General features: G+C 38.0%; 1 protein-coding gene and 1 pseudogene across 1 annotated transcript in view; both read left to right on the top strand.

Annotated features, from left to right (window-relative positions):
• CASK (calcium/calmodulin dependent serine protein kinase) overlaps nucleotides 1–27,929 on the top strand; it is a 368,265-nt gene that overhangs the window by 75,515 nt on the left and 264,821 nt on the right.
• LOC127485017 (U6 spliceosomal RNA) lies at nucleotides 10,556–10,656 on the top strand (annotated as a pseudogene).

The following is a 27,929-nucleotide window of genomic DNA, read 5'->3' as shown; positions in this document are numbered from 1 at the left end:
ATGATACCTATTCCTAAATCTCTCCAAGCTAAATACGCTTTGGGGGAGATAATTAATCACCTTTTTGTTTGCCTGTGGTTATTTATTGACAGATTTCTTTAGGCAGATCTCTGGATCTATAGACCCAGAATGTGAGTCTGAACCTGTGTTCATTTGCACCTAATCAGGAAGTTAGACTCTAAACTTGGAGAGGGAGCTTGGCACACAGTTAGTATCCCTGTTTTAAGTCCTATCTTTACTTAAGATAATGACTGGGAGCCTATCACTGAAGTTATAGCTTTGACTATATAAATCCTTTCAAGTCCTATTCTGAAGAGAAGGCCAAGGCATTCCATTGATCCTTCATACTCTCAAACCATTTTGAATGTGATAGAATCCCATATTTTCATATCCATCCTGTATGATAGGGCCACAGCCTATAGAAATTAAATTATATCTAGTTGCGTTTTTAATACTACTCATGATGTTATCTGATTCTGATCAAAGTTCAGTGTTATTCAAGTAAAAATATGCAATTGGCCCTTTAATTTTATGGCACATAGTTTTTCCATCTTCAGCCCAATGACTCACTAAAGTTAACCAGAAACAGAATCAAAACTTCATCTGTACCACCTCCACCTTTTTTTTTTTGTGGTGGAGTTCCCATAACCTGTATTGCTCATCTTCACACTAGATTAATTTATTCTAACTAGGACAAATTTTATTATAAGATGTATGATATATGGAATACATAGAAATCTATTTCATTATATACAGTCTCTTTGAACAAGGCTTCTCCCCACCACCTGCTGCCAAAACCAACCACTTTCAGCTCTTTTCTAGTAACTATGGGCAAAAAAACAAATCACCTGTGCTCTTCCAATCCATTTATAAATTGTTAGAGTTCAAAAGTGCCCTCACTCATGGCTAAGCATAGAAAGAGATGCTGTATTAGGAAGAAATTGATTTTGAGATACTGTATTAGGAGGCAACAGTTTTGAGGTGAAATACAGCACAGTAAAAAGTAGTCAATATGTTCAAATAAAAATATTTAGAAATATCTATATTTACTATTACATTCTCTACTAAAATAAGCCAGTCTCTGAAGCTAATTTAAAATCTATTTTATTCTTTATTCTTTCATTTTCTATTTCATTTTACTATTTTATTTTTCACTTTGTGGTTTATTTGATATCTCTCATTACTTCAATATTTAGTTCAATTTATTCAGATATATTATTGAGTGAAATAAGTTTCATAAAGCATCACTTGGAAACTTACCATATATTATTTATTTGGATAGATAATTGTAATATAGGACAAATTTTTTTTTAAAAAAAGTGGCTATCCTTAAGGGACTTACATTTTAATAGTTCCCAATGATTATTTATAGGATTTTTTAAAATTATTTATTTGTTTTGAAAGCCAGAGTTACAGAGAGGCACAGGCAGAGAGAGACGGAGATCAGTCAATCGCTCTTCCATTCTCTGGTTCACTCCCCAAATGGCTGCAATGGCCAGGGCTGGGCAAGGCCTAACCCAGGAGCCAGGAGCTTCTTCTGGGTCTCCCACATGATTCCGGGGGTCCAAGGACTAGGGCCATCTGCTGCTGCTTTCCCAGGTGCATCATCAAGGAGCTGGATTAGAAGTAGAGCAGCTGGGACTCTAACCAGCAACCATATGGCACTGCAGGGGGGCAGCTTTACCTGCTACACCACAGCATGGGCCCCAATAGAATGGTTTTTATTTATTTACTTGAAAGAGTTACACAGAGAGAGGAGAGGCAGAGAGAGAGAGAGACAGAGAGAGAGAGACAGAGAGAGGGAGGGAGGGAGGGAGGGGGAAGGGAGAGAGAGGGAGAGAGAGGTCTTCCATCTGCTGGTTCACTCCCCAGTTGGCCACAATGGCCGGAGCTACACCTATCTGAAGCCAGGATCCAGGAGCTTCTTCCAGGTCTCCCATGCAGGTGCAGGGGCCCAAGGACTTGGGCCATCTTCCATTGCTTTCTCAGGCCGTAGCAGAGAGCTAGATTGGAAATGGAGCAGCCAGGACTCAAACCGGCGCTCATATGGGATGCCGGCACTGCAGGCAGCGGCTTTACCCCCTATGCCACAGGGCCAGCCCCACACATACGTACTTTCTTAGGTTAACTGGCAAACTGCTCTCCCACCCATGGTTGTCCTTTTCCTCACACCCTCATCAGCACTTGATGATATCTGACTTTCTACATGCTACCATTTTTGCAGTGATTTCTGTTATGCTAATTTTTATTTCTCTATTAGCAGAGTTGAAAATCTCAGTAGATTCAAGCTCCCCTCTCTGTAAATCACTCTCCATAGCCTATGTAGTAAATCTTCTCCCATTTATTAATCTTCACAGTTTTGCACATAACAATTATATTCCCCTAATCTCTCAGCCTTCTGCTAATTTTGGTTATTCCTGGCTTCTTTGTGTTGTTGATTCCAGATTCAAAGCCAGGAGCAGAGTGTTGTTGCCTAGTGGGCAGGGAAAGGAAGGATCTGATCCCATTTAGTTTCCATAGTAGGAAGTTGAGCCCTGCCTCCCACCAAGAGGAAGGTGGTTAACCTGCTGGCCAGGATGTTAAACTCCTGCGCTTCAGCACCAGCCCCCACTATGTGTTTAACACTTTAAATTCTCATTGCTTCACTCAAGAGGAGGTATTCTAATTATTTGAATGTCTGTTTGCTATTTTTGCCATCAAAGTCAAAATTATTTTGTTCAATATGAAGTTTTTGAATTGCAGGGTACTGAATATCCAATAATATCCTGAAATTATAAACAAGAGTACTTCAAAAAGTTCGTGGAAAGTTGAATTAAGAGATTCAGATTAAGTTTATAAGCTTACAGGTTTATTTTAGTGCAGAAAGTGTTTTAAATCCATGCATAGTTTTTTCATAATACACATTTTCCATGGACATTTTGAAAACCCTTTGTATGTGTTCATTTTCCTTGAGAGTCCACAGCTTTTATTAGATTTGTATAATGGCATATTATTCTTAACATCTCAGAATCTCTTCTATCACATGTATGAAAAAGTGTAATTGATGCTTATAAATATGAGATGAATAAGAACTTTCTATCAAATGAAATCTGGGTAAATTTATATTAGGATATTACTTTTGATTGGAAGATATTTTTTCATACTTACATATGAGTAGCTTCCATTAATGAAATTCCTAGATTATTATCTTGATCTTTTAATTAATACATTTTTTGTCTCTTACTCTGCTGAGCCACTAATTAAATTAGACTTTGTGCTTTAAAGATAGGTATCAAAAATTAATTCAAATTATTATACGGAAATTAAAGGAAGGTAAGATGGATAGAACTAGAAACTGAATTGTCAGAGTTCTGAGTTATTTCTTTTGCTTAAAGTTTTTTTTTAATTAATTAATTAATTTACTTGTAAGTCAAAGTTACACAGAGGGGAAGAAACAGAGAGGTCTTCCATCTGCAGGTTCACTCCCAAAATGGACACAATGGCTGGTGCTGGGCCAGGCTGAAGCCAGAAGCCCGGAGCTTCATCCAGGTCTCCCATGTGGGTTCATGGGCCCAAGTACTTGGGCCATTCTCCATTGTTTTCCCAGGCACATTAGCAGAAAGCTGGATCAGAAGTGGAGCAGCTGCTTCTCAAACCAGCAGCCATATGGGATGCCAGCATCACAGGCAGTGGCTTTACCTGCTATTCCACAGTGCTGGCCCCTAAAGCTTATTTTTTTTTTTAATTATTTATCTCAGAGCTAGAGAGAGAGATGGCAGTCTCGTATGTTGGGTCACTCCCACAAATGCCCAAAATTGCTGGATCTGGGTCAGGTTGAAGGAAGGCAGGAGCTGGATATTCAATCCAGATCTCCCACGCGGATGGCAGGAACCCAATTACTTGAGCTTTCATCACTCCCTCCCTTGATCAGCATTAGCGGGAAGCTGGAATCAGGAGCTAGAGATAGGGATCAAACCCAGACACTCTCATATGGGATGCAGGAATCCTAACAAGCATTTTAATTGCTAGACCAAATGCCTTTCCCCTGAGTTCTTGATAGAACTCAGTTCTTCATTGCTTAATTGTAAGTTTCCAAAAATGACAGTTTTTATTTTAGAATATGATTAGTTTTCTTCTAGAAATGGTATAGATTCAGTTCCTATTTGCTTAGGCTCCAAGAATACCTGCTTGTAAAAGTCTCAGATAGCAGGTCATATCAGCAAATTGGAGGATTAAGGATTTATCACAGTTCTCAACACCATAAAAGGAAGGAGAAATCCAGGGAAAATGTCAAAATCCACTTTTTCAGAAGTCTGGAAATTGACAAGAGTCTTGCAGCCATCCAGGAAGAATTTATTCAAAAAATGGCTGACTCTTGTTAAGAATTGTGAACTTCAGAACACTGTAACTTGCCCCATTGCTTTCCCCTCTCTGTGGTTCCCATGGTAACCTTGAAAACAAACAGTTCACAGTCATGATGAAAACCAGCAGCCTGGCAGGCATAAGAGGAGGCAGAACAGGGATGGAACTCCTTCAAAACCTTATTCTCAGTATATTGTCATTTTGACTTGTCTGGTAGTTCCCTGGAAAAGTTCCCTGTAGTTCCCTTGCAAGGCTGATGTTACTTGGCCGATGGGGGAAATTCTTTTTTTTTTTTTAACTGCAGCAGTATTTGCTGAAAATTTTAGAGCTGGTTGCTTAACTTCATTGCTGCCTGAGGTATAAGATAATAGTTGGGGCAAACACAAAGCTAACCTAAAGCTTAAAAAGAAAAGCTGATGAATGAAATGTCTGCAGAGACTTTGAAAAATCTACAACATATTTCTGGGAACCAGGAAAACCAGGGCTGTGTAACATGCTCTGGAAAGATACTGAGAAGACCTTAAGCATTCACCTGTGGCTGACTTTCAGCCTGTGAAGCAGAAATCGAATAGTTAGACATGTCTGCTCCTTGACTGGGCATTAAAGGTGTGCTTTGTCCTTCTGCAAAACTCTTGAGCAGACTGTTAACCAATCAGAGTCTTCAGTGGCCACACACAACAAAGAATACAGACTTTACAGAATTTCTTTCCCCCCCAAAACACTAAATAAACAACAAGAACAACTATAAACAACAACAACAAACCCTGGAGAAAGAGATTCTGCTTTTTAGAATTGATGTGTATAATATATTGTTTAAAAAATTCAGCTTTCCTTTTTAAAAAAATTTTATTTATTTATTTGACAGGTAGAGTTACAGACAGTGAGAGGGAGAGACAGAGAGAGAGGACTTCCATCCATTGGTTCACTCCCCAGGTGGTCGCAACGGCCGGAGCTGCACCGATCCGAAGCTAAGAGCCAGGAGCCAAGAGCCAAGAGCCAGGAGCTTCCTCCATGTCTCCCCCATGGCTGCAGGGGCCCAAGTACTTGGGCCATCTTTTACTGCTTTCCCAGGCCACAGCAGAGAGCTGGATCAGAAGAGGAGCAGCCAGAACTAGAACTGGCGCCCATATGGGATGCTGGTGCCGCAGGCAGAGGATTAACCTACTGCGCCACAGAGCCGGCCCAGCTTTCTTTTCTTTCTTTCTTTTTTTTTAAATCCTCCAGCTCCTGATTCCAGGTTCCTACTGATGCAGACCCTGGGAGGTAGCAGTGATGGTTCAAGTAGTTGGGTTCCTGCCACCCACATGGGATACCTAGGTTGAGGTCACAGCTCTTGGCTTCTGCCCTCACCATTATGGGTATCTGGGAAGTAAACCAGCAGATAGGAACTCTCTGTCTCAGTCAGCTTGCCTGTCTCTCTGCCTCTCAAATAATTTAATTAAAAATTGAATCAAAAAATAAAAGCTATAAAAATGTAAATCTGTGTTGATGGGCATATTATGTCTAAAGATATACTTGGCATGAAAACAGCATAAGAGAGGAAATGGAGCTATGTAGAATCAAAATGTAAACTATTGAAATTAACATAAACTTACATTAATCTGAACTGAATAGCTATAAATTCAGATGCTAATTGTCATCACTAAATCAGACAGTAGGAAAATTACTTTAAAAATCTATAGTTAATTAAGGGCACGCATTTGGTGCACCGCTAGGGACACCTGTACCCAATATCAGAGTCCTTGGGTTTGAGTCCTTCCAATATAACTTCCTGGTAATGCATACCCTGTGAGGCAGCAGATGATGGCTCAAGTAGTTGGATTTCTGCCACCCATGTGGAAGACCTGGCACCTGACTTCAGCCTTGCCCATTTCCAGCTGTTGCAAGCATTTGGGGAGTGAAGGAGTAGGTGAAATATATATATCTCTCTTGATCTCTATGCCTTTCAAATAAATACATAAAATTCTTGGCTCCTGGCTTTGGCTTGACCCAGCCTGAATTAATGACAAGGGAATTACCATGGTACACTAGACTATCTATTTAAACAAAAGAAGGTATTAATACATGGGAAAAAAGACACCTAGAAAACAAATAGCAAAATTTCAAATATAAATTCTATCTTATCAGTAATTATATTAAATAAGTGGATTAAATCTTTTTTAAAGATTTTATTTGTTTGAAAGGCAGAGTTACAGGGATGGAGAGAGGGAAGGAAGGAGGGAAGGGGGGAGAGAGAAAGAGAGAGATCAGTCTTCCATCCACTGGTTCACTCCCTAAATGGCCACAATGGCTGGGACTGAGCAAGGCTGAAGCCAGGAGCCAGGAGCTTCTTCTAGGTCTCCCAAATGGGTGCAGGGATCCAAGGATCTGGGCCATCTTCTGCTGTTTTCCCAGGCACATTAGCAGGGAACTGGATTAGAAGTGGAGCAGCCGGGACAAGAACTGGTGCCCATATGGGATGCAGGCATCACAGGCAGCAGCTGAACTCACTACACTACAATGCCAGCCCCCTGAATTGAACACATTAATTACAAGATTGAAATTGGCAGAATGGATGAAAACCATGGCCCAATTATATGTTGTCTATAAGAGACTTTTAATTAAAAAGCACGTGTAAGTTTGAAATAAATATATAGGAATAGTTATATCATGCAGTCATCAATAGAGATCTGAAGTAGCTGTGGTATCATCAGATTAAACAAATATAAGGGATTGACATTGCAGGTAAAGCACCACTTGCAATGCTGGTACCCCAAATAGGTTTATGTCCCAGCTTTTTTACTTCTGGTCCAGCTCCCTGCTAATGCAAAAGCTCCCAGCTAATGGCCTGAGAAAAACAGTGAAAGATGGCCCAAGTGTTTGGACCCCTGCCACCCATGTGGGATACCCAGGTGAAGCTCCTGGCTTCAGCCTGGCTCAATTCTGGCTGTTATAGTCATTTGGGAAGTGAACCAACAGATATGAGATCTTTCACTCCTTCTCTTTCTGTAACTCTGACTTTCAAAGTATTTTTTAAAAAAATAGAAATTTTTGCTAGAGATAAATAAAACATTTTACAGTGATAAAAGTTCACTTCCTGAAGAATATATAGTAATTATAAACATATATGCCCTTAACAACAAAATATATGAAATAAAAACAAAACTGGAAAAATGGTTCAGCAATATTGTTTGGAGACTTCAGTACTCAACTTTCAATAATGGATTCAGCAATTAGAAGATAAACAAAGAAAGGGACATAAGAGGATTGGCATTATGGTGCAGTGGGTTAAGCCACTGCTTTGGTTGCCCTTACCCCTTATTGGGTTGCCTGGGATAGAGTCCCACCTCTGCTTTTTATCCAGCATGCTGCTAATGCATATCCTGGGGAGGCAGCAGAAGATGACTCAAGTACTTGGGTCCCTGCCAGCTCCATGGAAGACTTGGATGGAATTCCTGGCTATTGGCTTCGGCCTAGTCCTGCCCCTACTCTCTCTTGTAGGCATTTGAGAAGTGAACCAGCAGATAGGTGAACTCTGCCCCTTTCTACCTTTGAAACAAACAAACTTTTAAGAAAGAAAGGGAAGGGAAACTTCCCTTCCAATTAGATCTAACAAACACCTGCAGAATATTCCACTCAAAAATATGAAACTACACATTCTTAAGTGTGCATAGAATATTATCCAAGATAGACTGTGTGTTAGCCCATCAAATATGTGTCAGTCAATTTAAAAGCATTGAAATTATTCAAAGTGTCTTCTCTGGCCTAAGTGAAATGAAATTATGAATCAATAATACAAGGAAGTTTGGGAGATTCACAAATGTGTGGCAGTTAAACAATATAATACTAAATAGCTTAGGGGTCAAAGAAGAAATCACAGGAAAATTAGAAGATAATTTGAGGTTAATAAATACAAAAATAGAACATTAATGAAATGCAGAAAAGGCAATGATTAGAAGTAAATTTATTATAAATGCATATATTGAAAAATAAGAGCTTACAACAGTAACAACCTTCTGCTTTAAGAAACAAGCGAACAACTCAAAGCAAGCAGAAAGAAGGAATAGATTATAGAATAAGTAAATTAAATAGAGAATAGAAAAATAATAGAGAAAATTAATGAAACCAAGAGTTGGTTCTTTGAAGATTAAAAAAAGTGACCTTTGGCCGGCACCCTGGCTCACTAGGCTAATCCTCTGCCTGCAGCATTGGCACCCCGGGTTCTAGTCCTGGTTGGGGTGCTGGGTACTAGTCCTGGTTGCCCCTCTTCCAGTCCAGCTCTCTGCTGTGGCCCGGGAGTGCAGTGGAGGATGGCCCAAGTGCTTGGGCCCTGCACCCCATGGGAGACCAGGAGGAAGCACCTGGCTCCTGGCTTCGGATCAGTGCAGCGTGCCGGCCGTAGTGGCCATTTGTGGAGGTGAACCAACGGAAGGAAGACCTTTCTCTCTGTCTCTCTCTCTCTCACTCTCTAACTCTGCCTGCAAAGATATATATATATAAAAAAGTGACCTTTATCTAGAGTGATCAGTAAAAAAAGGGATTACTCTAATTGATAACATCAGGAACAAAAGAGGACATAAAGAGGACATTACTACTCACATAAATATAAAAGCAATTTTAAGATAATACTTGTAATTGTGTGATAACAAATTAGTTAAGATGAAATGAACTGGTTCCTACAAGGCAAACTAATAAAACAGATTCAAGAAGAAATAGAAGATCTGAAAGACCTATGATTAAAAAAGGAGATTTACTGTAAAATTGAAAATTCCTTGTAAAGAAATTTTGGCTCATATAGCTTCACTGAAGAATTCAGCTTTATGCTTATAGAAATAATATCAATCCTTCATAAATTTTTCTTGAAAACAGAAGGTACTCTTCCCAGCTTATTGTATGAGGCCAGCAATACCCTGAAACCAAAACCAAAGACACAAGAAAAGACCCATTATCCCTTATGAATATATAAACACATATCGTCATGAAGTTCTAGTACCCAAATACAACAATTTAGAAAATTTTTTATATTTCTCAAAAAGTTAAGACTGTAGTTATCATATGACCAAGCTATTTTACTCCTAGGCATACAGCAAAGAGAAATAAAGCATGTCTGTATAAAACCTAGTATATGAATGTTTATAACAGCATAATTCAAATAGCCAGATGGTAGAACTCAAGTATCTGTCACCTGGTGAATGGCCGAACAAAATGTGGTACATATGGTGGAATGTTATTCAGTCACAAAAGTGAATAACATACTGATATGATCTTTGAATATGTGGTGCTAAGTAGAAGAAGTTAGTCACATATATTATCAGACATGGGGTTTTAGAGTTGGAAGGAATATATAAATGAAGCTCATATATGCCTATGGTATGTACATTTGTTAACATTTGTAATTTTTTCTGTCAGACTCTGGAGAGTACAACCATCTTCTTAGTGACAGGAATGTTACTCAAACCTGAGATTCCTGGATTGGGGCTGCATTCTTTCTAGTTCTCTTCGATTAAACATTATCTAAATAACTTCATGTAGAACCATTCCCTCTAAATATCAGGAATATTCCATAGGCTTTTTGGTTCTCAGTAAATTAAGATATCACAGTAATATATTTTTCTGATTGCAGATCACTTTGTAAATTAGGCAGTTTGTTAACTTAAAGGAGCCTATTTAATAATGAAGTCCCAGTGACCATCTAAGTGGTCAAAGGAATTTGCTTTCTAAATAGACAGATCCTTTTATGTACCTTTAAAGATTTTAGATACTGATTTCATTAATAAGTAAGTCCTTGTGCAAGGACTCAAGCTCTATTCCACGCCTCCTCCCCGACTCATATAGTAAAATTTTGGGCAAGTCCCTTGGCCTTCTTGCATTCAGTGTGTCAGACTAGCCATAAAACTGTTAAGCATGACATCATTATAAACTAAATAGACTTGAAAATTAGTATGTGCTTTGATACATTAGGGAGTTATCCAAATACAATTCTAGTTTGTAAAAGAAGAATCAAGAAATTTTAATTATATTATAACAATTAAAATAATTCCAAAATATACAGGTTTTAGTAAGCTGAGTCATAAAAATGTTTCTGCATATTTGCATATTTTATTTGGGTAGAATAAGACTAAATGACAGAGGAAAAATACTGTTTTAGAGAATGCATGTTTCTTAAAACCATAGATTGTAGCAACTTAGCCAAAATAATTGCAGGGAATGAAAGGTTATTGAACACTTTTCAGCACTGATGTTGGCAGCACATATACTAAAATTATATTGATTCAGAGATTAGCATGGCCCCTGTGCAAGGATGACACACAAATTCATAAAATCTGCCATATTTTTCATAAGGAAAAACAAATTGTGTTTCCCAGGCCCTCCTTATACAATGCATACCATGTTTTAAAATGTACGTAACTACTATATGAAAAGCCTGAAAGAAGGAATTCAGTCTCCTTTAGGAACAAAACAGTTTTAATAGGGATTTTGGCCATTTAGACTTGTAACTCAGTAGATTATTGAAGATTATTTAAATTGACTTTATATTCATCCTTTCTCACTTATTTCCTTATTTCTAACTCTCCAGTTAATATGTACACTTTCTTCTCACTCGAGTTTTCTCCTGTGAGCTCAGGAATATTGACCTTTGGGGCTAGATTTGAATTAAACAGCAGGTTTGTTTTTCTGCAGCATTCCAGAAGAGACACCAGTAAAGAACTGCTCCACAGATGTTGACATCTTGTTCGAGGTTATCCCAAAAAAAGTCCTCTGGCATTTGCAATGTGCCTGAACGTTTTCTATTCTATTAAAACTTCTTTTTGCTGACGTCATCCAAGCCAGAAACAAATATAAGCAAGCAAGAAAACCCTTTGCAGCAGAGCAAGCTAATCACTCACTTTGCCATATTCTCTAAAAGAGTAAGCAAACGATAACCTGTAACTATTGCTCCTGTCCTGTGAACAATCAAATTCTGTTTTTTTGCCTTGTCAACAAACAAAATACAATATTTTGTCAAATTTAAGAAGTCCTAGCCATCAACATGACTGAAATTGTTTTTTCTACTTTATAGAAAAATGGAATGCATATGTAAATTTAAAGATTTAAATATTCTTCTAAATAGACTATATTCCATGTATGTTAAATTGGGGTCTGGGTCCATAGGAGAAGCAGTTGACTATGAGTTCCAGCTATAATCTAGGGATTTTAGGTATCTATTTTTGTCCTGATTTGTTTCTATGGATTTATGAATAAAGATTCTTAACCCTCTGAGAACCAGAAAAACTACAAAAAATTTAAAGCATGAGTTTTAACGTCAATAGAAGCTGTATGGCTACATTAATTTTAAGAAGACTGAAGCCAGTGTTTTCCATAGGAAAAAGAAAAAATAATAGAAGAGAAATAATTTGTATATCTTAAAAATATTCGATGGAAACATAAAAACACTAAAATAAGACTAAGCATATGAGAATGACACAGAATTATCAACTGATCATCAACAACCTGCCTCAGATAATTCTCCACAATATGAAAAGCAGACATCTAACCAGTTTCTTCCACAGAGACAGCTACCTTGTCCCCTGCAGGCCCCTCTCCTCAGCAGCTGAATGTATGCTGTTTATTCTGCTTCCACATGTTCACAGTTGCCCTTATTCCTAGGACCTTTGGCAGCTCCCTGAACTGGAAATGGCCACCAGAGATCCAAGTGCAAAGGACAAGCAGGACTCCAGTGGACTGATCTTTGACAAAATAGCAAAGTTGATCCAAAGAGAAAAATGTAGGTTTTTCAACAACCAGTGCTAGAATACCTGTACATCCACATTTTAAAAAATAAAATAAAAATGAATGTAGATATAGACCTTTGATTTTTCAGAAAAATTTACTCATGCTACATTTCCTCTACAAACAGGATTAAGGCAAGGTTGCCTACCTTCATGCAAAGTATTGCTGGACACTATAACAATAAGGCAGGAAGACAAAATATAAGCATGTAGATTGAAAAGGAAGAAATGAAGCCTGCCCTGTTTGCAGATGACATGACAGTCTGTATACAAAATCCCAAGGAATATACCAGAAAACTCCTAAAACCAGTGACTTCATCAAGGATGTGAAATGAATATACCAACTTCAATTGTATTTCTGTATACTAATGAAGAACAACTAGAAACCACAGTTAAAAACACTCACTTGGAATTGCCTATAAAGAAAAGCTTAGATATGAATCCCACAAAACATATACCAACCTTGCATCGTAAAACCTACAAAATGATTAAAGAAATCTAAGTTCTTATAAAAGGATAAATATACTCTGTTCATGGATTAGGAGACTCAATATAGTAAGGATATCATTCCTCCTTAAATTTATCTCTAGGTTTGACCCAGTTTCAATTAAAATTCCAGGGAGATTTTCTTGTAGATATAGAAACCGTATCCTAAAATATTTCTGGAAAGGAAAAAGAACAAGAATAGCTAAAACGATTTTGAGAAACCATAATGAAGTGGGAAGAATCATTCTACCCCCGTCATATATATATATATATATCTTGAGAGAGAGAGAGAGAGAGAGAGAGAGAGAGAGATCAATATAGCATGATACTGGAAGAAAGATAGACACATAGATTAGATTGTCCACACAAGTTCAGCCGGTTGATTTTTGACAAAGGTTGAAACTCATTTCAATGAAGAAAGAATGTTTTCCAACAAGTGATAGTGGAGCAATTGTACATCCCTAGGACAAAATATTCAACGTAAACCTCGTGTCCCATATTAAAATTTATTCAAAATATATCATAGAGTTAAATGTGAAACATAAAACCACATAACATTTGAAAGAAAATATTAGGTTCTAGAGCCAACTGAAGAATTCTTAGACATGACACCAAATGCACAATTCATAGATGAGAAAAGAGAGATGCTCTACAGTAAAGAAAGAAAGAATCCAATTGGACAGTGGGTAAAAAGTGTGAACATTTCCCCCCAAAAAGGAGTAGGCAAGTTCTAACTAAGTACATGAGAATTTATTCAACATCATTATCCATTAGGGAAATTAAAACCACAATGATACCACTACACACAGAATAGTTACCATAAAAAACGACAATACTATATTCTGGCAAGGATGCAGAGACACTAAATCTTTCATACATTGCTGGTGGGAAAATACAGTGTGCAGTTACTCTGCAAAATAGTTTAACAGTTTCTTTAAATGCTAAACATAAACTTGTCATACAACCCCATAATTGTAATCTCAGAGAAATGAAAATTTGTGTTCACACCAAGTCCTGTAATCAATTTTTCATAGTAGTTCTATTCATAATAGGTAGAATATGCAAGCCTTATCTTTTCATTTCATTTTCCATTAGCTTTTTGAAGTACCCTCATACTGTATGATTTCATTTATTTAAGTTTCAAAGTCATAAAATTATAAAACTGGAGAACAGATTAGTGATTTTCAGGTGTGGAGCACTTCAGTTTGAGTAAGGATTACAAGATAGATGGGATGTGACTGTTAAAGGGCATATGGGTCATTGTGGGGAACCTTTGTGAAACAGTCCTATATCTCTATTTTGGTAAAGACTACATGAATTTCTACATGGTAATGAAATTGAATAGCTCAACACACACACACACATACACACACACACACACAAGTGCTTTTAAAACAGGCAAAAGCAAAAAAAAGTGCCTGCTGGTTGAACCAATGTCAGTTCCCTGGTTTTGATTTTGTACTACAGTCACATGAGATATTACCATTAGGGAGAAACTGGGTTAAGGTACACAAAATATCTTTGTACTATTTTTGCAACTTTCTGCTAATTTACAGTTATTTTAAAATTAAATTATTTTAGGAAATTTCTTTGTGATCCATGTGATCTTCCACAAAAGAGATAATTAGCCCACACATACTTGGGAGTATAGGTAAAAAAAAATACACTTCAACTACAGGTTTTGGTTTCCAGATAATCCAAATTGTTCTGCAGAGGCAAACCCTGATTGATGTAACTGATACCATCATCAAACACTGGCACTTGCTTTCCTCAGGAAACATGAATATTTAATATATTTCATTTACATAGGGAATTTATGTTCTCTTTGTGGAATAATTGCTGGTCTAGCTAATAAATCTCTATCTCCTTTTGCATACAGAAAGCATTTGCCAAAACCTTTTATTTGCAGTTGTGTTTTCTTAGTGTCATCATTCTTCCTCTATGGCCTATAATTGACATGGTTAGAAGTCATCTAGCGAATTCCAAGCTTTTAAGGCTTATATTTTTGTTTAATTTTTTCACAGAAATGCCATACAATATGATTCCCGAATGATTTGATCATCTGTTTCTAAGTCCTGATTACAGATTAGTATCTCAAATTATAATTTACAAGTTCCATACTTGAAGTGAAAAGACCCATTCTTTCAAACATTAATGTGTTCACCTTTATGTACCATATCATATTCATGCAAAATGTTAAATTTATTTTACTTATGGGTTATCAGAAAATATTGAGCATTGGTGTTTATTATAATTCTTTTTTGAGATTTATTTACTTATGCATTTATTTTAAGAGTAACAGAGAGGGAGAGAGAGTAATCTTCGGTCTGCTGGTTCACTCCACAAATGACCAAAACAACCAGGTCTCTCTTATGGGTGGCAGGTGCTCAGGTACTTGGGCCATCATCCACTGCCTTCGCAGGCACTTTAGTAGGAAGCTGGATCTGAAGTGGAGCAGCCACGACTGGAACTGGCACTCCACTCTGCTATAGAATGCCCATGTCTTAAGCAGTGGCTTTTCTGTTGTTAAAAAAATAAATAAATAAACCAATAAAAGATTTTGTATTTCTTGGGAAGTTTGAGCAAAACTGTTGGAGATCGGCTTCCAACTATTGGAATAACTTCGAACAAAGCCCTTCCTTTTCTCAGTTCCTGATCCGAGTACTCATTTAATTACTTTAGGACCTGCTGACAATAGATTCTTAAAGTGGATTTTCCCAATTTTTTTTTATTGTTGTTGTTTATTTTTAAAACAAACATTCCTTATATAGAAAATCACATATTTCTGTAGATTGTTGACAAATTTTGAGTGCTCTTCTGGCAAACAGCCTTGGTGGTGCATCTTTGGCTGTTTTCCTAATGATGGGCTTTAGCATAGGAGGAATGTATTGAATCTTTTCAGGGAAAAAAGTCAACTTTAAAACAAATTACGACTATTTTGAATGATTAGTTTTTCTTTATTGTCGCAAGTGTTTCTGGATATCTAAACTAAGGAACAAAGTTTGCCAATATGAAGTTTACCATCTTACTGATTCTCTGTCAGAAACTGCTGAGGAATCTCTCTAGCTGATGCAATTTATAGTGACATCCTTGATATCCATTATCAGGGTAACAAAACGGCGGCCATTGGAGGGTGAACCAACGGCAAAGGAAGACTTTTCTCTCTGTGTCTCTCTCTCACTGTCCACTCTGCCTGTCAAAAAAAAAAAAAAAAAAAACCTGATTTGTTTCATTTTTCTTTATTTATTTTGCCTTTCAGAAACTGCAGCGAAGGGTTAGTACAACTTACCTGCTTCTGAAAGCCTGTGACTGTTAACTAAAGTGACTCAACTTGTTTAATATAATTCTAGATATAAACATGGCTTGATATTACATTTAATATGTTGGCCATAATCTGTAATATCAACACTATTTATAAATGTCTCTTAATCTGGATTTTCCATCTCATATAACTTAGTATGTTTAATGAAGGCTGTCATGTTTATATATTTGAGCTCTCAAAGCTTTTTGGCTTCTGAAGTCAGATTCATCTTAATATCATCTTAATGTCACATACAGGAAGTACAACAGTATGAAAAATATGAGATGAAAGACTGCTCATTCTTTATTTTCAAATAAAGCAGGTTATGTTTTTCTTCTCCACTGTATATGGAATTTGTTTCTTTTTAAAATCATTTTCTGTTCTCTTTTCCTATTTAAATAGCTGCCTCTTTTCTTTCAGATCTGTATTTTGTTAACCTTTCCATTAAGTGATTTAGAGAATTCCTCAAGAAGCCATTGAAATAGAAAATAGATGATAGCAGATATTTGAATGGATTGATAGATACATAACCCTTCATTATATGGAGGACAGTAGCTTAAAAAATGTATATACTAGGTATGAGAAGAATTTAGGAGTATAGTTGATATTAAAACTTAAGCCTGAAGAAACTGATGAGGAGCAGTTCTTGAGCATGTTGAATGGTTGAGTTACAATTAGCCTATACATGAGAATAGGTTTTATTATTGAGGTGGTTGTTCTACAAAAAATTTACATTTTATAATTAATGTCATAAAAACCAATTCTAACTCAGGAGGAGAGAATTTATTCAAAAAAATTATTGCAAGGGGAGAAAGGGAATATTGCAATAGGGAGTAGTGGTCTTGCTTTAATAGAGGGAACATCCTGCCCTAAGCTATATGAGCATATTAAGGGTTAGGCAAAAAACAAGCTTTCTTATAGGGGAAGAATAAACCAGGACAGAAAACCTATTGTGAGAAAGTGAGAAGACCTAGGGGGAAGGGGAGAAGCTTAACCAAAGTTTGGTTAGCAAGCATTTTGTTCCAATTGATTCATGGGAACAGGCAGTTCAGCCTACCATTTGTGAGGCAAAGAATGGGAATTTGGAGGGGTTGTGCCTGGCCTTATCATAGGTAATGGGGAGCCATCGTGAGTCTTATCTAGATCATATCCAGAAGGTCTTTCTTTGCAGTAAGCTGTTTTCCAGAGCACAAAGAATGGTAAGATCTTTTAACTGTAGCTGTTTTCCAGGCTCAGAGGGTTGAGGTAAAATTCAACAAATATTTTTATGTGAGGACTTTGGAGTGTTATTTATATTCGCTGTTATATCATTCCTAATTTACACAAGAATATTACTAGACCTATGTTTCTTTTGAAAAGAGTAGTTTATAATGTCAGTAAAATTTTACATATACAGGTTGGCCCTCTGTATTCATGGGTTCCACATCCCTGGATTCAACTAGCTGCAGATCTAAATTTTTAAATTGCATCTGTACTAAATATGTGCAGCCTTTTTTTTTTTTTGCCCTTGCCATTATTCCCTAAATGATACAGTATAACAGCTATTTATATAGCATTTACATTCTATTAAGTATTATCAGTAACCAGAGATGATTTAAAGTACTGAATACCTTTTAACTAGGTTCCGTGCTTAGTGATCTGAAGGGGAAACAAAGAAATGTAAGAGGCAGTCTACTCCCTGGAAATTTAAAGCATCTTTGAGATAGTACGGGAATTGTAGATTTCAAATGGTAAGCTGTGTTCAAAGCTGCCAAGAAATAGAGGTCGGATTTATGTTGATGGTTAGAAAAGAAAGGGGATGGGAAGAGAACTAACATTTGAGTTTTCACTCTGTAACAAGTGCTCTCCAGATAGTACAAGTGCTCCTAAGTGCTCACAAAGACTTCCACACACTACCTGGCACAGATAGTTTTCCAGAACCAATTTCCAAATTCTTATTCTTTCTAAAGTTGGTAAGAAAGGCTTAAGAAAATTCCTGTAATGGATATACAGGTCCTCCTTTCTCAGCCATTTTGACAGTTTTTTCTTCTCTCACTTTACAGTGGGGCTTCCTCTTACTCATCCAGAATCCTATTGTGATATATTACAAGATGTGTTACAAAATGTATAGAAACCTCCAGGATGCCAAACAAAGGGCCAGTTTGAAAACTGGTGTCAATGTTTAAAAACTGAATAACTCTGAAATACTAGGTAACACATACTTACTTTTTCAAGTCGATTGATTCTTGCTTTGCTTTGGACAGGATTAATGGAAGACCATATCAAATTGTTAGCTGATCCCTGAAAGTAATTGTTTATTAAATCATTATGAAATTCATGGCATATAATTCAAAAAACGATTGCCTTAACAAAACTCTGTCCAGGGTTTATTGTACATAACAGGTTTATTGAGATATAATTCACATGTCATAAAATTTACCCCTGTACAATTCAGTGGCTTTCAGAATTTGTTGTTCAGAGTTGTCCATCTGTCAACACTATCTATTTCTAGAACATTTTCTGTCCCCCAAAAAACTATTCCTTTTCACCCTTTATTTATCTCTTCCCCAGCTTCTGGCAACCACTAATCTACTTTTTATCTCTATGGATTTGCCTATTTTGTACATTCCATCTAAATGGAATTATACATTATGTGACCTTTGTGTCTGACTTTTTTTTAAAGATTTATTCATCTATTTGAAAGGCAAAGTTACGGAGAGGCAGAGGCAAAGGCAGAGAGAGAGAGAGAGTGCGAGAGCGAGAGCGAGCGAGCTTCCATCCACTGGTTCACTCCCCAGGTGACCATAACGGCTGAACCTGAGCCAGTCTGAACCCAGGAGCCCGGAGCTTCTTCCAGGTCTCTCACTTGGGTGTAGGGGCCCAAGCACTTGAGCCACACTCCCCTGTTTTCCCAGGTGCATTAGCAAGGAGCTGGATCAGAAGTGGAGCAGCTGGGACTCAAACCAGTGCCCATATGGGATGCCAGTGCTACAGGTGGTGGCTTTACCACTACACTACAGTGCTGGCTCCTGTGTCTGACTTTTTTTTTAAGATTTATTTATTTACTTGAGAGGCAGAGTTACAGAAAGGGAGAGGAAAGACAGAGAGAGGTCTCCCATGTGCTGATTCACTTCCCAAATGGCCTCAACAGCCAGAACTGGGCTGATCCAAAGCCAGGAACTAGTAACTTCTCAGTTTCCCTATACAAGCTGGTACAGGGGCCCAAGCACTTGGGCCATCTTCTACTGCTTTCACAAGCACCATCAGTAGGGAGCTGGATCAGAATTGAACCAGCCAGGATGCAAACCAGCACCCATATGGGATGCTGGCACTGCTGGTGGATGCTTAACCTACTATGCCACAGCGCTGGCCTGATGATTTCTTTAACTTACCATATTTTCAAGATTCATTCATGTTGTAGCATGTATATCAGTACTTCATTCTTTTTTGTATCTGAATATGCTATTATATACGGATACATAGCATTTTATATAACTTCATTAGTTGATACACATTTGGTTTTTATCAATTTTTAGCTGTTATGTATAATGCTACAATGAACATTCATGCAGAGTTAATCTTCATTATTCACAGTTTCTATTTACAAATTTGTCTACTCACTAATTGTATTTGTAACCTCCAATGTAATACTTATGGCAGTTTTGTGGTCACATTCATGTGTAAAATGGCAAAAAAAAAAACTGAATCACTCAACATGTGGTTTCCTAGCTAAAATCAAACTAGTCACCTTTTGCCTTCTTGTTTTGGCTAGCATACTGTAAATGAGTACCCTTCTCAAGGTCTATTCAGTGCCACATTTTTGTCCTTTCTGCTGTTTAAAATGGCCCTAAAGCATGGTGGCAAGCTGCTGTCTGGTGTTCTTAAGTGCAAGGCAGCTATGATGAGCCTTACAAAGAAAATATTTATGTTAGATAAGCTTCATTCAAGCATGAGTTGTGGGGCTGTTGGCCATGAGTTCAATGTTTTTGAGTCAACAATATGTAACATAAGTTATTATTAAACAGGTATACATAGAATATGGTTATGTATTTATCAGTTGACAAAAAATATTGTGACCAGTGATTCATAGGCATCTAGCCTTTTTTTCCCCTAGGAACAGTGGGCCAGTATTCACTTATTGAGTATTCTTGTTGAATTTGCAAAACATAATTGCCACAAATAGTGCAAATCAACTAAGTATGGTCTTGTGTGACATACATTTTCAGTTCTCTTGGGTATATACCTAGTAGAATTGCTGCGCCATATGATAACAGCTGCTAGTTTTTGTGAACAATATTTCTCCATGTTTACATCTGTAGAAATGAAAATAAGAATGGAACTTGTGCTGAGCTCCTACTTGTTCTACTAGGTGTCAAAAAATGAGGTCCTTGTTGGACAAGTGCAGGAACTGCCCTGGCTTCCACAAAGCCCATGACACATGGGCATCATTATCTTTTGTGACACCTCCATAAGCATAGCTTCCAAGGGCCCCTGAAGAGGTATGTCCAAGTAGAAAAGGATCACCACATTCAGGGAAGTCTGATGCTGTTCACTTAAAATTTTTCTAAAGTGGATTCCTTTCTCTGTTCATTACTCCTTTCTTTGTTCAGCTTTCCACCATCTGTCTCACTTTACTGTTGCCCAGTTCCTTCATGGCCAGTTAATGAAGTTGACTCAAGAGGATTGACTAAGCCTTATGTAGGAAGTTGATGAGCCTACAAGTGGGTTAAAGTTTAGTGTTTTTTAAGAAGCTGATATTGTTGCTTTGTAATACCTCAACTGTTACCTCTCTGGTAGCATGAATAATTGACTATATAATTAAAAATTTTTAGCAGTGTACCTCAAAGAGAGCAGTATCTATAGGGAGAAGCCGTTTTGTGCTTCTCTTTGTAGTGAAGCTTGCATCTATATCCAAATGAATAAGCTTATTCTCCCTAAGCGCTGCCATGTACTGATCATCCTCCATTTAAAATGCCAGACATGTTACTAAGTGTTGCTTATATTTTTATCTCATTATATTTTCTGAGAAACCCTACAAAAATTCATTATCTACATTTTGCAGTTGGATATTGAGGATTAGAGAATTTAAAGAACTTTGTGAATGATGCATAGAACCAGGTGAATCTGAGTTGATCTGTCTTTTAGACCCCAAAGTCCATTTTTTCTGCAAATTTTAGGCTGCTGGACTTCATGCATTATATCCTAGTGCTCAATTACTCTTTTTTTAAAAGATCTATTTTATTTTTATTTGAAAGGTAGAGTGACAGGAAAGAGGACAGAGGCAGAGAAACAGATCTCCCATCTGCTGGTTCACTCCCCAAATGCGACAATGGCCAGGGATGGACCAGGCTGAATCCAGAAACCAGGAACTCCATCGAAAACTGCCATGTGTATGGCAGGGACCCAAGCACTTGGGCCATCTTTTGCTGCTTTCTCAGGCATGTTAGCAAGAATTCAAAGACCTGGTGCTCAGATATGAGATGCCAGTGTTGTGCACGTGGCTTAACTAGTTGCACCACAATGGTAGCTCCTAAACTACTCTTGACTTTGTATGCCACATATTTTCAAACAGGAAAGTGGTGTTTGTGTTTGAAGCAAGGTCAGGGATTTATTTATTTATTTTACAGCTCGTACTCTGACCATTTGTACCTGGCATAAAGTAGGAAAAGAAGTGTGTGTAAGTTTTGTGAATTTATGGAGGATTATAGGAATGCATTAAAGGAATGGTATGATAGTTGATGAACAAAGGAAAGCTCCGTTTTGTTTTTGTTTTTGTTTTTTTTTTGCAATGATTATATTTGTACAAGATAAATAGGTGGTCTTAAACTTTCCTGGCCAGGACCCCAAAGCTGAACTATAAAAATACATTATTTTCCTATTAGGTTTATCTACCCCTTCTTACCTGGCCAGCACTCTAGTTTGTCCAAAGCACTTTGTTGTTCAAGCTGTTCTGCAGCTTGCTCTACTGACATCATGTAATTTGCTATAGTAGTAGGCAATCCTTCTCAAACTATGAGAAAGAAGTCACGTTTAGGTATCCTCAAAGAAAATTCTGCAGAAATCCCAGAGATAGATCAGGAAGTCTCAGGAATGGATAAAAGGTTGGAAAGATATTTTAAGGAGAAAAGATATCCAAGTGATGAGTGAACAGTACTTCATTAGTCATCAGAGAAATGCAAATTAAAAGCACAATTTGATACCACTGCATTCCTAACAAAATGGCTAGAGGATGAGAATTGTAAACAATTCCAAGTGTTGATAAGAATTTAGAGCCACCAGAATTCTTACTGCTAATGGGAGTGTAAATTAGTTTAACCACTTTGGTAAATTGTTTGAGAATATCTACCAAAGCTTACCTAGTACTTCCACCAGTAGGTATCTACCCCCAACAGAAATACCTTAACTTATTTTCACCAAAAATTGTAAACAAGAATACATCTATCAGAATTCTTTGTAGTAGTAGTAAATTAGAAATAATTGCAATGTCTAACAGCAATAGAGTGACCTAGGTAAATTGTGGTGTATTCATGCAGTAGAGTACTACTAAGCAATGAGGATGGGTGAGCCTTTGTTACACATAAAATATGGATGATTCTTATAAGCATAATGATAAAGAAACCAAGCATTAAAATCTACTCTGTAATTCTATTTAGTTTTATAATCTATGATGTTTTAAGTCAAAATTGTGATGAACTCAGGAGCGGAGAGGGCGGTAGTGACTAGAAGGGGCACAACAGAGACTAATGAGCTGCTGGTCCTGTGTTTGTTTCTTGACTTGGATACTGATTCATCAGTCTGTATACTTACAGTTCTGTACAAGGGATATTTGTGGGTATTAATGTCCCAAGGAAAGGAGCATGGAGCATTCCATTTTGTCAGATCATGTGATCTTGGGTAAAGATCTGTCTAGACTATTTAGATGTTTATATTCTGCCGATTGGGAATTTTATTTGTTCTCAAAAGCATTCATTACTTCTTGAGAAGGGGGAGGCTCATTAAATACAGCTTCTATACATGATACTAAGTGCTGAGATGGGTAAAAATAAGAATAAAAAAGAGGTACCTCTGACTCTATTAAGCTAGCCATGAAATCCTCATCCTCAATAGTACAGATTAAGGAAGGAGAATGACACAGGACACAGGTCAATCTGTTTTCTTATGCTTATTGGATACTTAGAAAATAATGACAGAAGGCATTTGGTTCAAAATGTGGCAATATGGATCTTAAGTTACAAGCTAAGAAGTACGACTTCTGAAACATTTTGGTAAGAATTTTACTAGTCTGTTTGAATTGGCCTGGCATCATGAGTGGTATGTGCCTTTATCTTGGCTCACTTAAATTTCCTCCCCATCAATGTGGTAGATTTTATCTATTTTGTTTACTCTTCAGGAATAACTGCCAGGGGATTTTAAGACTACTACTTGAGGAATGATTGCCAAATGACTCATGTTTTAGTGTGAAGTCAGTAAGCAACGCTGGTTTACTGAGATACTTTGCCAATTTGTCTCTATTATATGTGCATATTTTTAATACTTTTAATACATGAAGAACAATGTTACCAAGTTTCTCCAATGTTCCCATCTTAATGATTTGTTCATTCAATGGTTTTTTGCTGACCTTTGGCAACAAACCTTTTATCTTTTTAATATGGTCATCTTGCTTTATGTCATTTCAAAGTACCCATCTTTTGCATGAGACCAAGTGAAGAGTAATGCTGTCCTGTGGAGTTCTTATCAAATCCAAGGAAAGTTTGAGATTGTCCAAATTTAAGTGGGTTATAGCTGAAGACTGAACAAGTCTTTGTACAGATCCATTGAAGTAGGAAAAACATGGGAAAAGTTGGAGTCAGACATGCCATACATTCCACATCTACCCTGCACCCTGTGATCTGCAGTTCCATAAACCCCTGCTTTCCTAGCTGTCAGATGAGGAGGGCAATCCTGCTGTCACGGAGCTGGTGCAAAGATGAGAGTATCCGGGAAGCACCTCTGCTTAGTGCTGAGCACGCTGTAGGTGGCCAGTAATTTCCCTCTCCTGTGCTGTGACTCATCTTCTGGTAATTCTGGAGTTATCTTCATATTGCCTACCCCAGTCCCTTCTCAGCAATTTCCATAAGTTTATTTTAATTATTTCATCTTCCTCCTACCTTTTTCCCCCTAAATAAAGCTGCTAGAGAAAAGTATTTCTAGGCTCTGAAGAAGGCATGACTGTTTCTCTTCTAATACTGTTAGAGAAAACAAATTTTTAAAAAAAAAAATTTAAATAGAAAGTCAAATATGCTCATGGAAGTTTCTGTATTTTTTTGAGCTCTGCCATCAAGGTGGTTAATAAAATAAATCCTCTACTCATAATTCTGAGATATTTATTAAGGACTGCTGATTTAGGCAGTATGGCATTATCGTGGTATGAATATTTGTGTCTCCCCAAAATTCTTATATTAAATCATAGTTACTAAGATGATAGTATTAGAACGTGGGGGCCTTTGGGAAGTGATTAGGTCATGAGGAGCCCCCATGAATGGGAATAATGCCCTTATATGAGATCCCAGGGATCTTCCTGCCCCTGCTACAATGCTGAAAACAAAATGAGAAGAATTATCTATGAACCAGAGAGCCAGCCCTCATCAGACACTAGATCTGTTGGTGCCTTGACCTTGGACTTCCCAGCTTCTAGAACTGTGAGAATCAATTTCTATTGTTTATAAGCCACCCAGTGTGGGGAGCAACTCAGACTAGACTAAGTTACTGGAATTAAGACTTATTCTATGCATCTGCTCTCCCACAATATGGCGCTGAGAAGGGAGTAACAACTTCTACGCAGCTGCCTCTCGCCAACTTGAGTGATGACCTGCAGGAGCTGATCCTGCTCCTGATTGGAGGAGAGCAGCGTACTCGGAGTGTGGGTAGCAGAGTTGGGATTGGGGGAAGAGGACTATAAAGGAGGAGAGAGACACCATGCACCAGGAACATCTAAGAGGAACATCTATCTAAAGGGAACACCTGAGCAGCCCCCGAGAGAGCCGGCCGGCGGTGTGCCGCTCCCCCGCGGAAGTGGGGAAAGTGGCAGGGGGAACCGCCCTTCCACGGAGGTGGAAGGGATGGCAGCCAACCCGGGAAGAACCAGCAGCAAACCCGGGGAGGGCCGAGCAGACAAAAGAACAGCGCAGGGTCCTGTGTCGTTCCTCTGCGAAGAGGGGGAGCGACAACCCAGCTGTGGTAGTTTGTTATAGTGGCCTGTATCAACTTAAGGCCCTTTCATGTTCTGGCTTCCCATTTATGACTACATCTGGCTAGTATACTATTTGAAACCCTTCTTTTCTCCACTTTGGCTTTGATTTAGCTTCAGGTTTATTTTGTCCTTAAAATTCTAAAGATTTTTTTTTTTGACAGGCAGAGTGGACAGTGAGAGAGAGAGACAGAGAGAAAGGTCTTCCTTTTTGCCGTTGGTTCACCCTCCAATGGCCGCCGTGGCCGGCGCACCGCGCTGATCCGATGGCAGGAGCCAGGTACTTATCCTGGTCTCCCATGGGGTGCAGGGCCCAAGTACTTGGGCCATCCTCCACTGCACTCCGGGCCACAGCAGAGAGCTGGCCTGGAAGAGGGGCAACTGGGACAGAATCCGGCGCCCCGACCTGGACTAGAACCCCGTGTGCTGGCGCCGCAAGGCGGAGGATTAGCCTAGTGAGCCGTGGTGCCGGCTAAATTCTAAAGATTTTTAACTGAACTATCAACTGAGTTTCCCTCCCATTTTGCATGGTAGCTACTTTCTTTTGGAGTTTTCCATTAAATTAATCAAAGTAAATTCATTGTATAATATTTAAAAAAATTTTTTTCCTTAATATACTACTGGCTTCAGTGAAGAGGAATTATAATAGTTTTACCAATGTACATCAAAAATGATAGAAGTTATTTAGATCTTATTAAATAATAGTTGTTAAAATTAAACCAAGAATAATTAGAGGGAAAGTTACAGTAAGAGGACATTTGTCTTAAAATGTAAAGATGGCTTTTAAGTAAATTTTGATAATTATTCAACTAACCATATACAAAAGCTGATATTTAAGAGTCATCTCTATCGAAGGCCAAATTGGTGCAGTGATAGGGACCTAGGTAATAAAGAAAGTACTGCATCGAGAACAGGAAGACAGAAACAGTTTCGCTGCCACTGCATTATATTGGGCAGAGAAGTCACAGAGTACCCCCTGTATTGAAGGAGAAGAGAAGTAGATCCCACCTCTGGATAAAAGAGATGTTAAAAAAAAATTTCTGGTCATCTTTAATGTGCTATACTAAGTAATTTTTAAACTTCAATTTTGTTGCCTTAATGTTTGAGCGAGGCTATAGTAGCTGATGCTACACCATTCCAAAGCAGTGCTAAAATTCTACTGCAGGATCAAATGTCCTCATTAAGTAGCAGTTCAGAATACACACGACAGCAGTGAATAATTTGTTGCTGTGAATAAGAGACTAAAATAAGGACATATTGTGTTCTACAATTAGAAAGAGACTATTTAAAATCCAGTCTGGCACTGTTTATTAAAACTGAATTTTAATATTTTTATAATCAAAAGATAGGGAAATTATTTTAGGGAGTTTTTTTTAATAATATGGTCTTGGCATTCTTCTCATAAGAGTAATATTGTAAGGAAACAGGTAGTGATTACATTTTGAACTGTAAAATGCTTTTCGTTTTCTGTAGGAGGTTCATCTCCATAAAACAGTCTGGAAGAAGAGATCAGCCAGTGTGGGGTGGGCCACTGGGAGGCTCAGGAGACCTGGAACATGGCATAAAACTCTCATGTAAGGAAATCCTTTGAGCTGAGCAGGGAACTATTTGATTTCATCACAATAGGCGGATATAGATGGATGAACTGGGAAAAACTCATGAAAAGAGTCCTTCTTGCTGTTGTTGGTTTCAAATATATATTTTTTAAAAGATTTATTTTATTTATTTGAAAGAGTTACAGAGAGAGTTAGAGACAGAGAGAGAGGTCTTCAATCTGCTGGTTCACTCCCCAGATGGCGCAATGGCCAGACCTGCGCGGATCGGAAGCCAGGAGCCAGGAGCTTCTTCCAGGTCTCTCTCATGGGTGCAAGAGCCCAAGAACTTGGGCCATCTTCTACCACTTTCCCAGGCCATAACAGAGAGCTTGCTTGTGGAGCCGGCGCTAGGTTAATCCTCCACCTGTGGCGCCGGCGGGATTCCGGTTCTAGTCCCGGCTGCTCCTCTTCCAATCCAGCTCTCTGCTATGGCCTGGGAAAGCAGTAGAAGATGGCTCAAGTCCTTGGGCCCCTGCGCCCACATGAGAGACTGGGAAGAAGCTCCTGGCTTCGGATTGGCACAGCTCCAGCCGTTGCAGCCATTTGGGGATTGAATCAACAGACGGAAGTCCTTTGTCTCTGTCTCTCTCTCTCACTGTCTGTAACTCTACCTCTAAAATAAACAAATAAAAATCTTAAAAAAAAAAAAAAAAGAATGCTTGCTTGTGAAACCAAGCAAAATTCTAAAGCTTTCCTTTGATTTTTCCTTTGATTCTTTATGTGACCAGCTTAATTTCCATAATTTAGGGCAATCAAAGAATTTGCTGGGTATCTAGAGTGACTGTTTTATCACTTTAGATAATCTGGTCACATCAAAGGCCTCTTACAACCCAGTAATAACAGTTTGGGTTATATTTTTTTTTTTTTGTCTAGGTGGGAGTAATTTATCAGAATGCAGTCAGGAGACAGAAATCAAACAATTTAATTTGAGCAGACAGTATTTCATATAAAGAATTACTTAGGAAATTGGCTAGTAAGAACTAGGGAACTCTGAAAAATACAGGAATAGCCACTACCCAAAAGGCTACACTACAACATTTCAGGAAGAAGTTTGACCCCTCTCCCAGCAGTACTGAGGTTAGAAGCTTGTTGGAGAGCGCATGGCCTTGGCTTATTGGATAACAGAAAAATTTGCTAAGGTACCACGTTGGTAAGATATATTGGAAATCTACCCTCTGGAGTCCAGGGGGGAGCCGTGCTCACAAACAGACCATACCTCTGAACATGTAGCAAACTGGTCGAGGGGATTCTGT

The sequence above is a fragment of the Oryctolagus cuniculus genome, chromosome X (genome assembly GCF_964237555.1).
Source record: "Oryctolagus cuniculus chromosome X, mOryCun1.1, whole genome shotgun sequence".
Classification (NCBI taxonomy): Eukaryota; Metazoa; Chordata; class Mammalia; order Lagomorpha; family Leporidae; genus Oryctolagus; species Oryctolagus cuniculus.
Note: the sequence above shows the minus strand (reverse complement) of the source record. Positions and strands in the feature narration are given on the sequence as shown.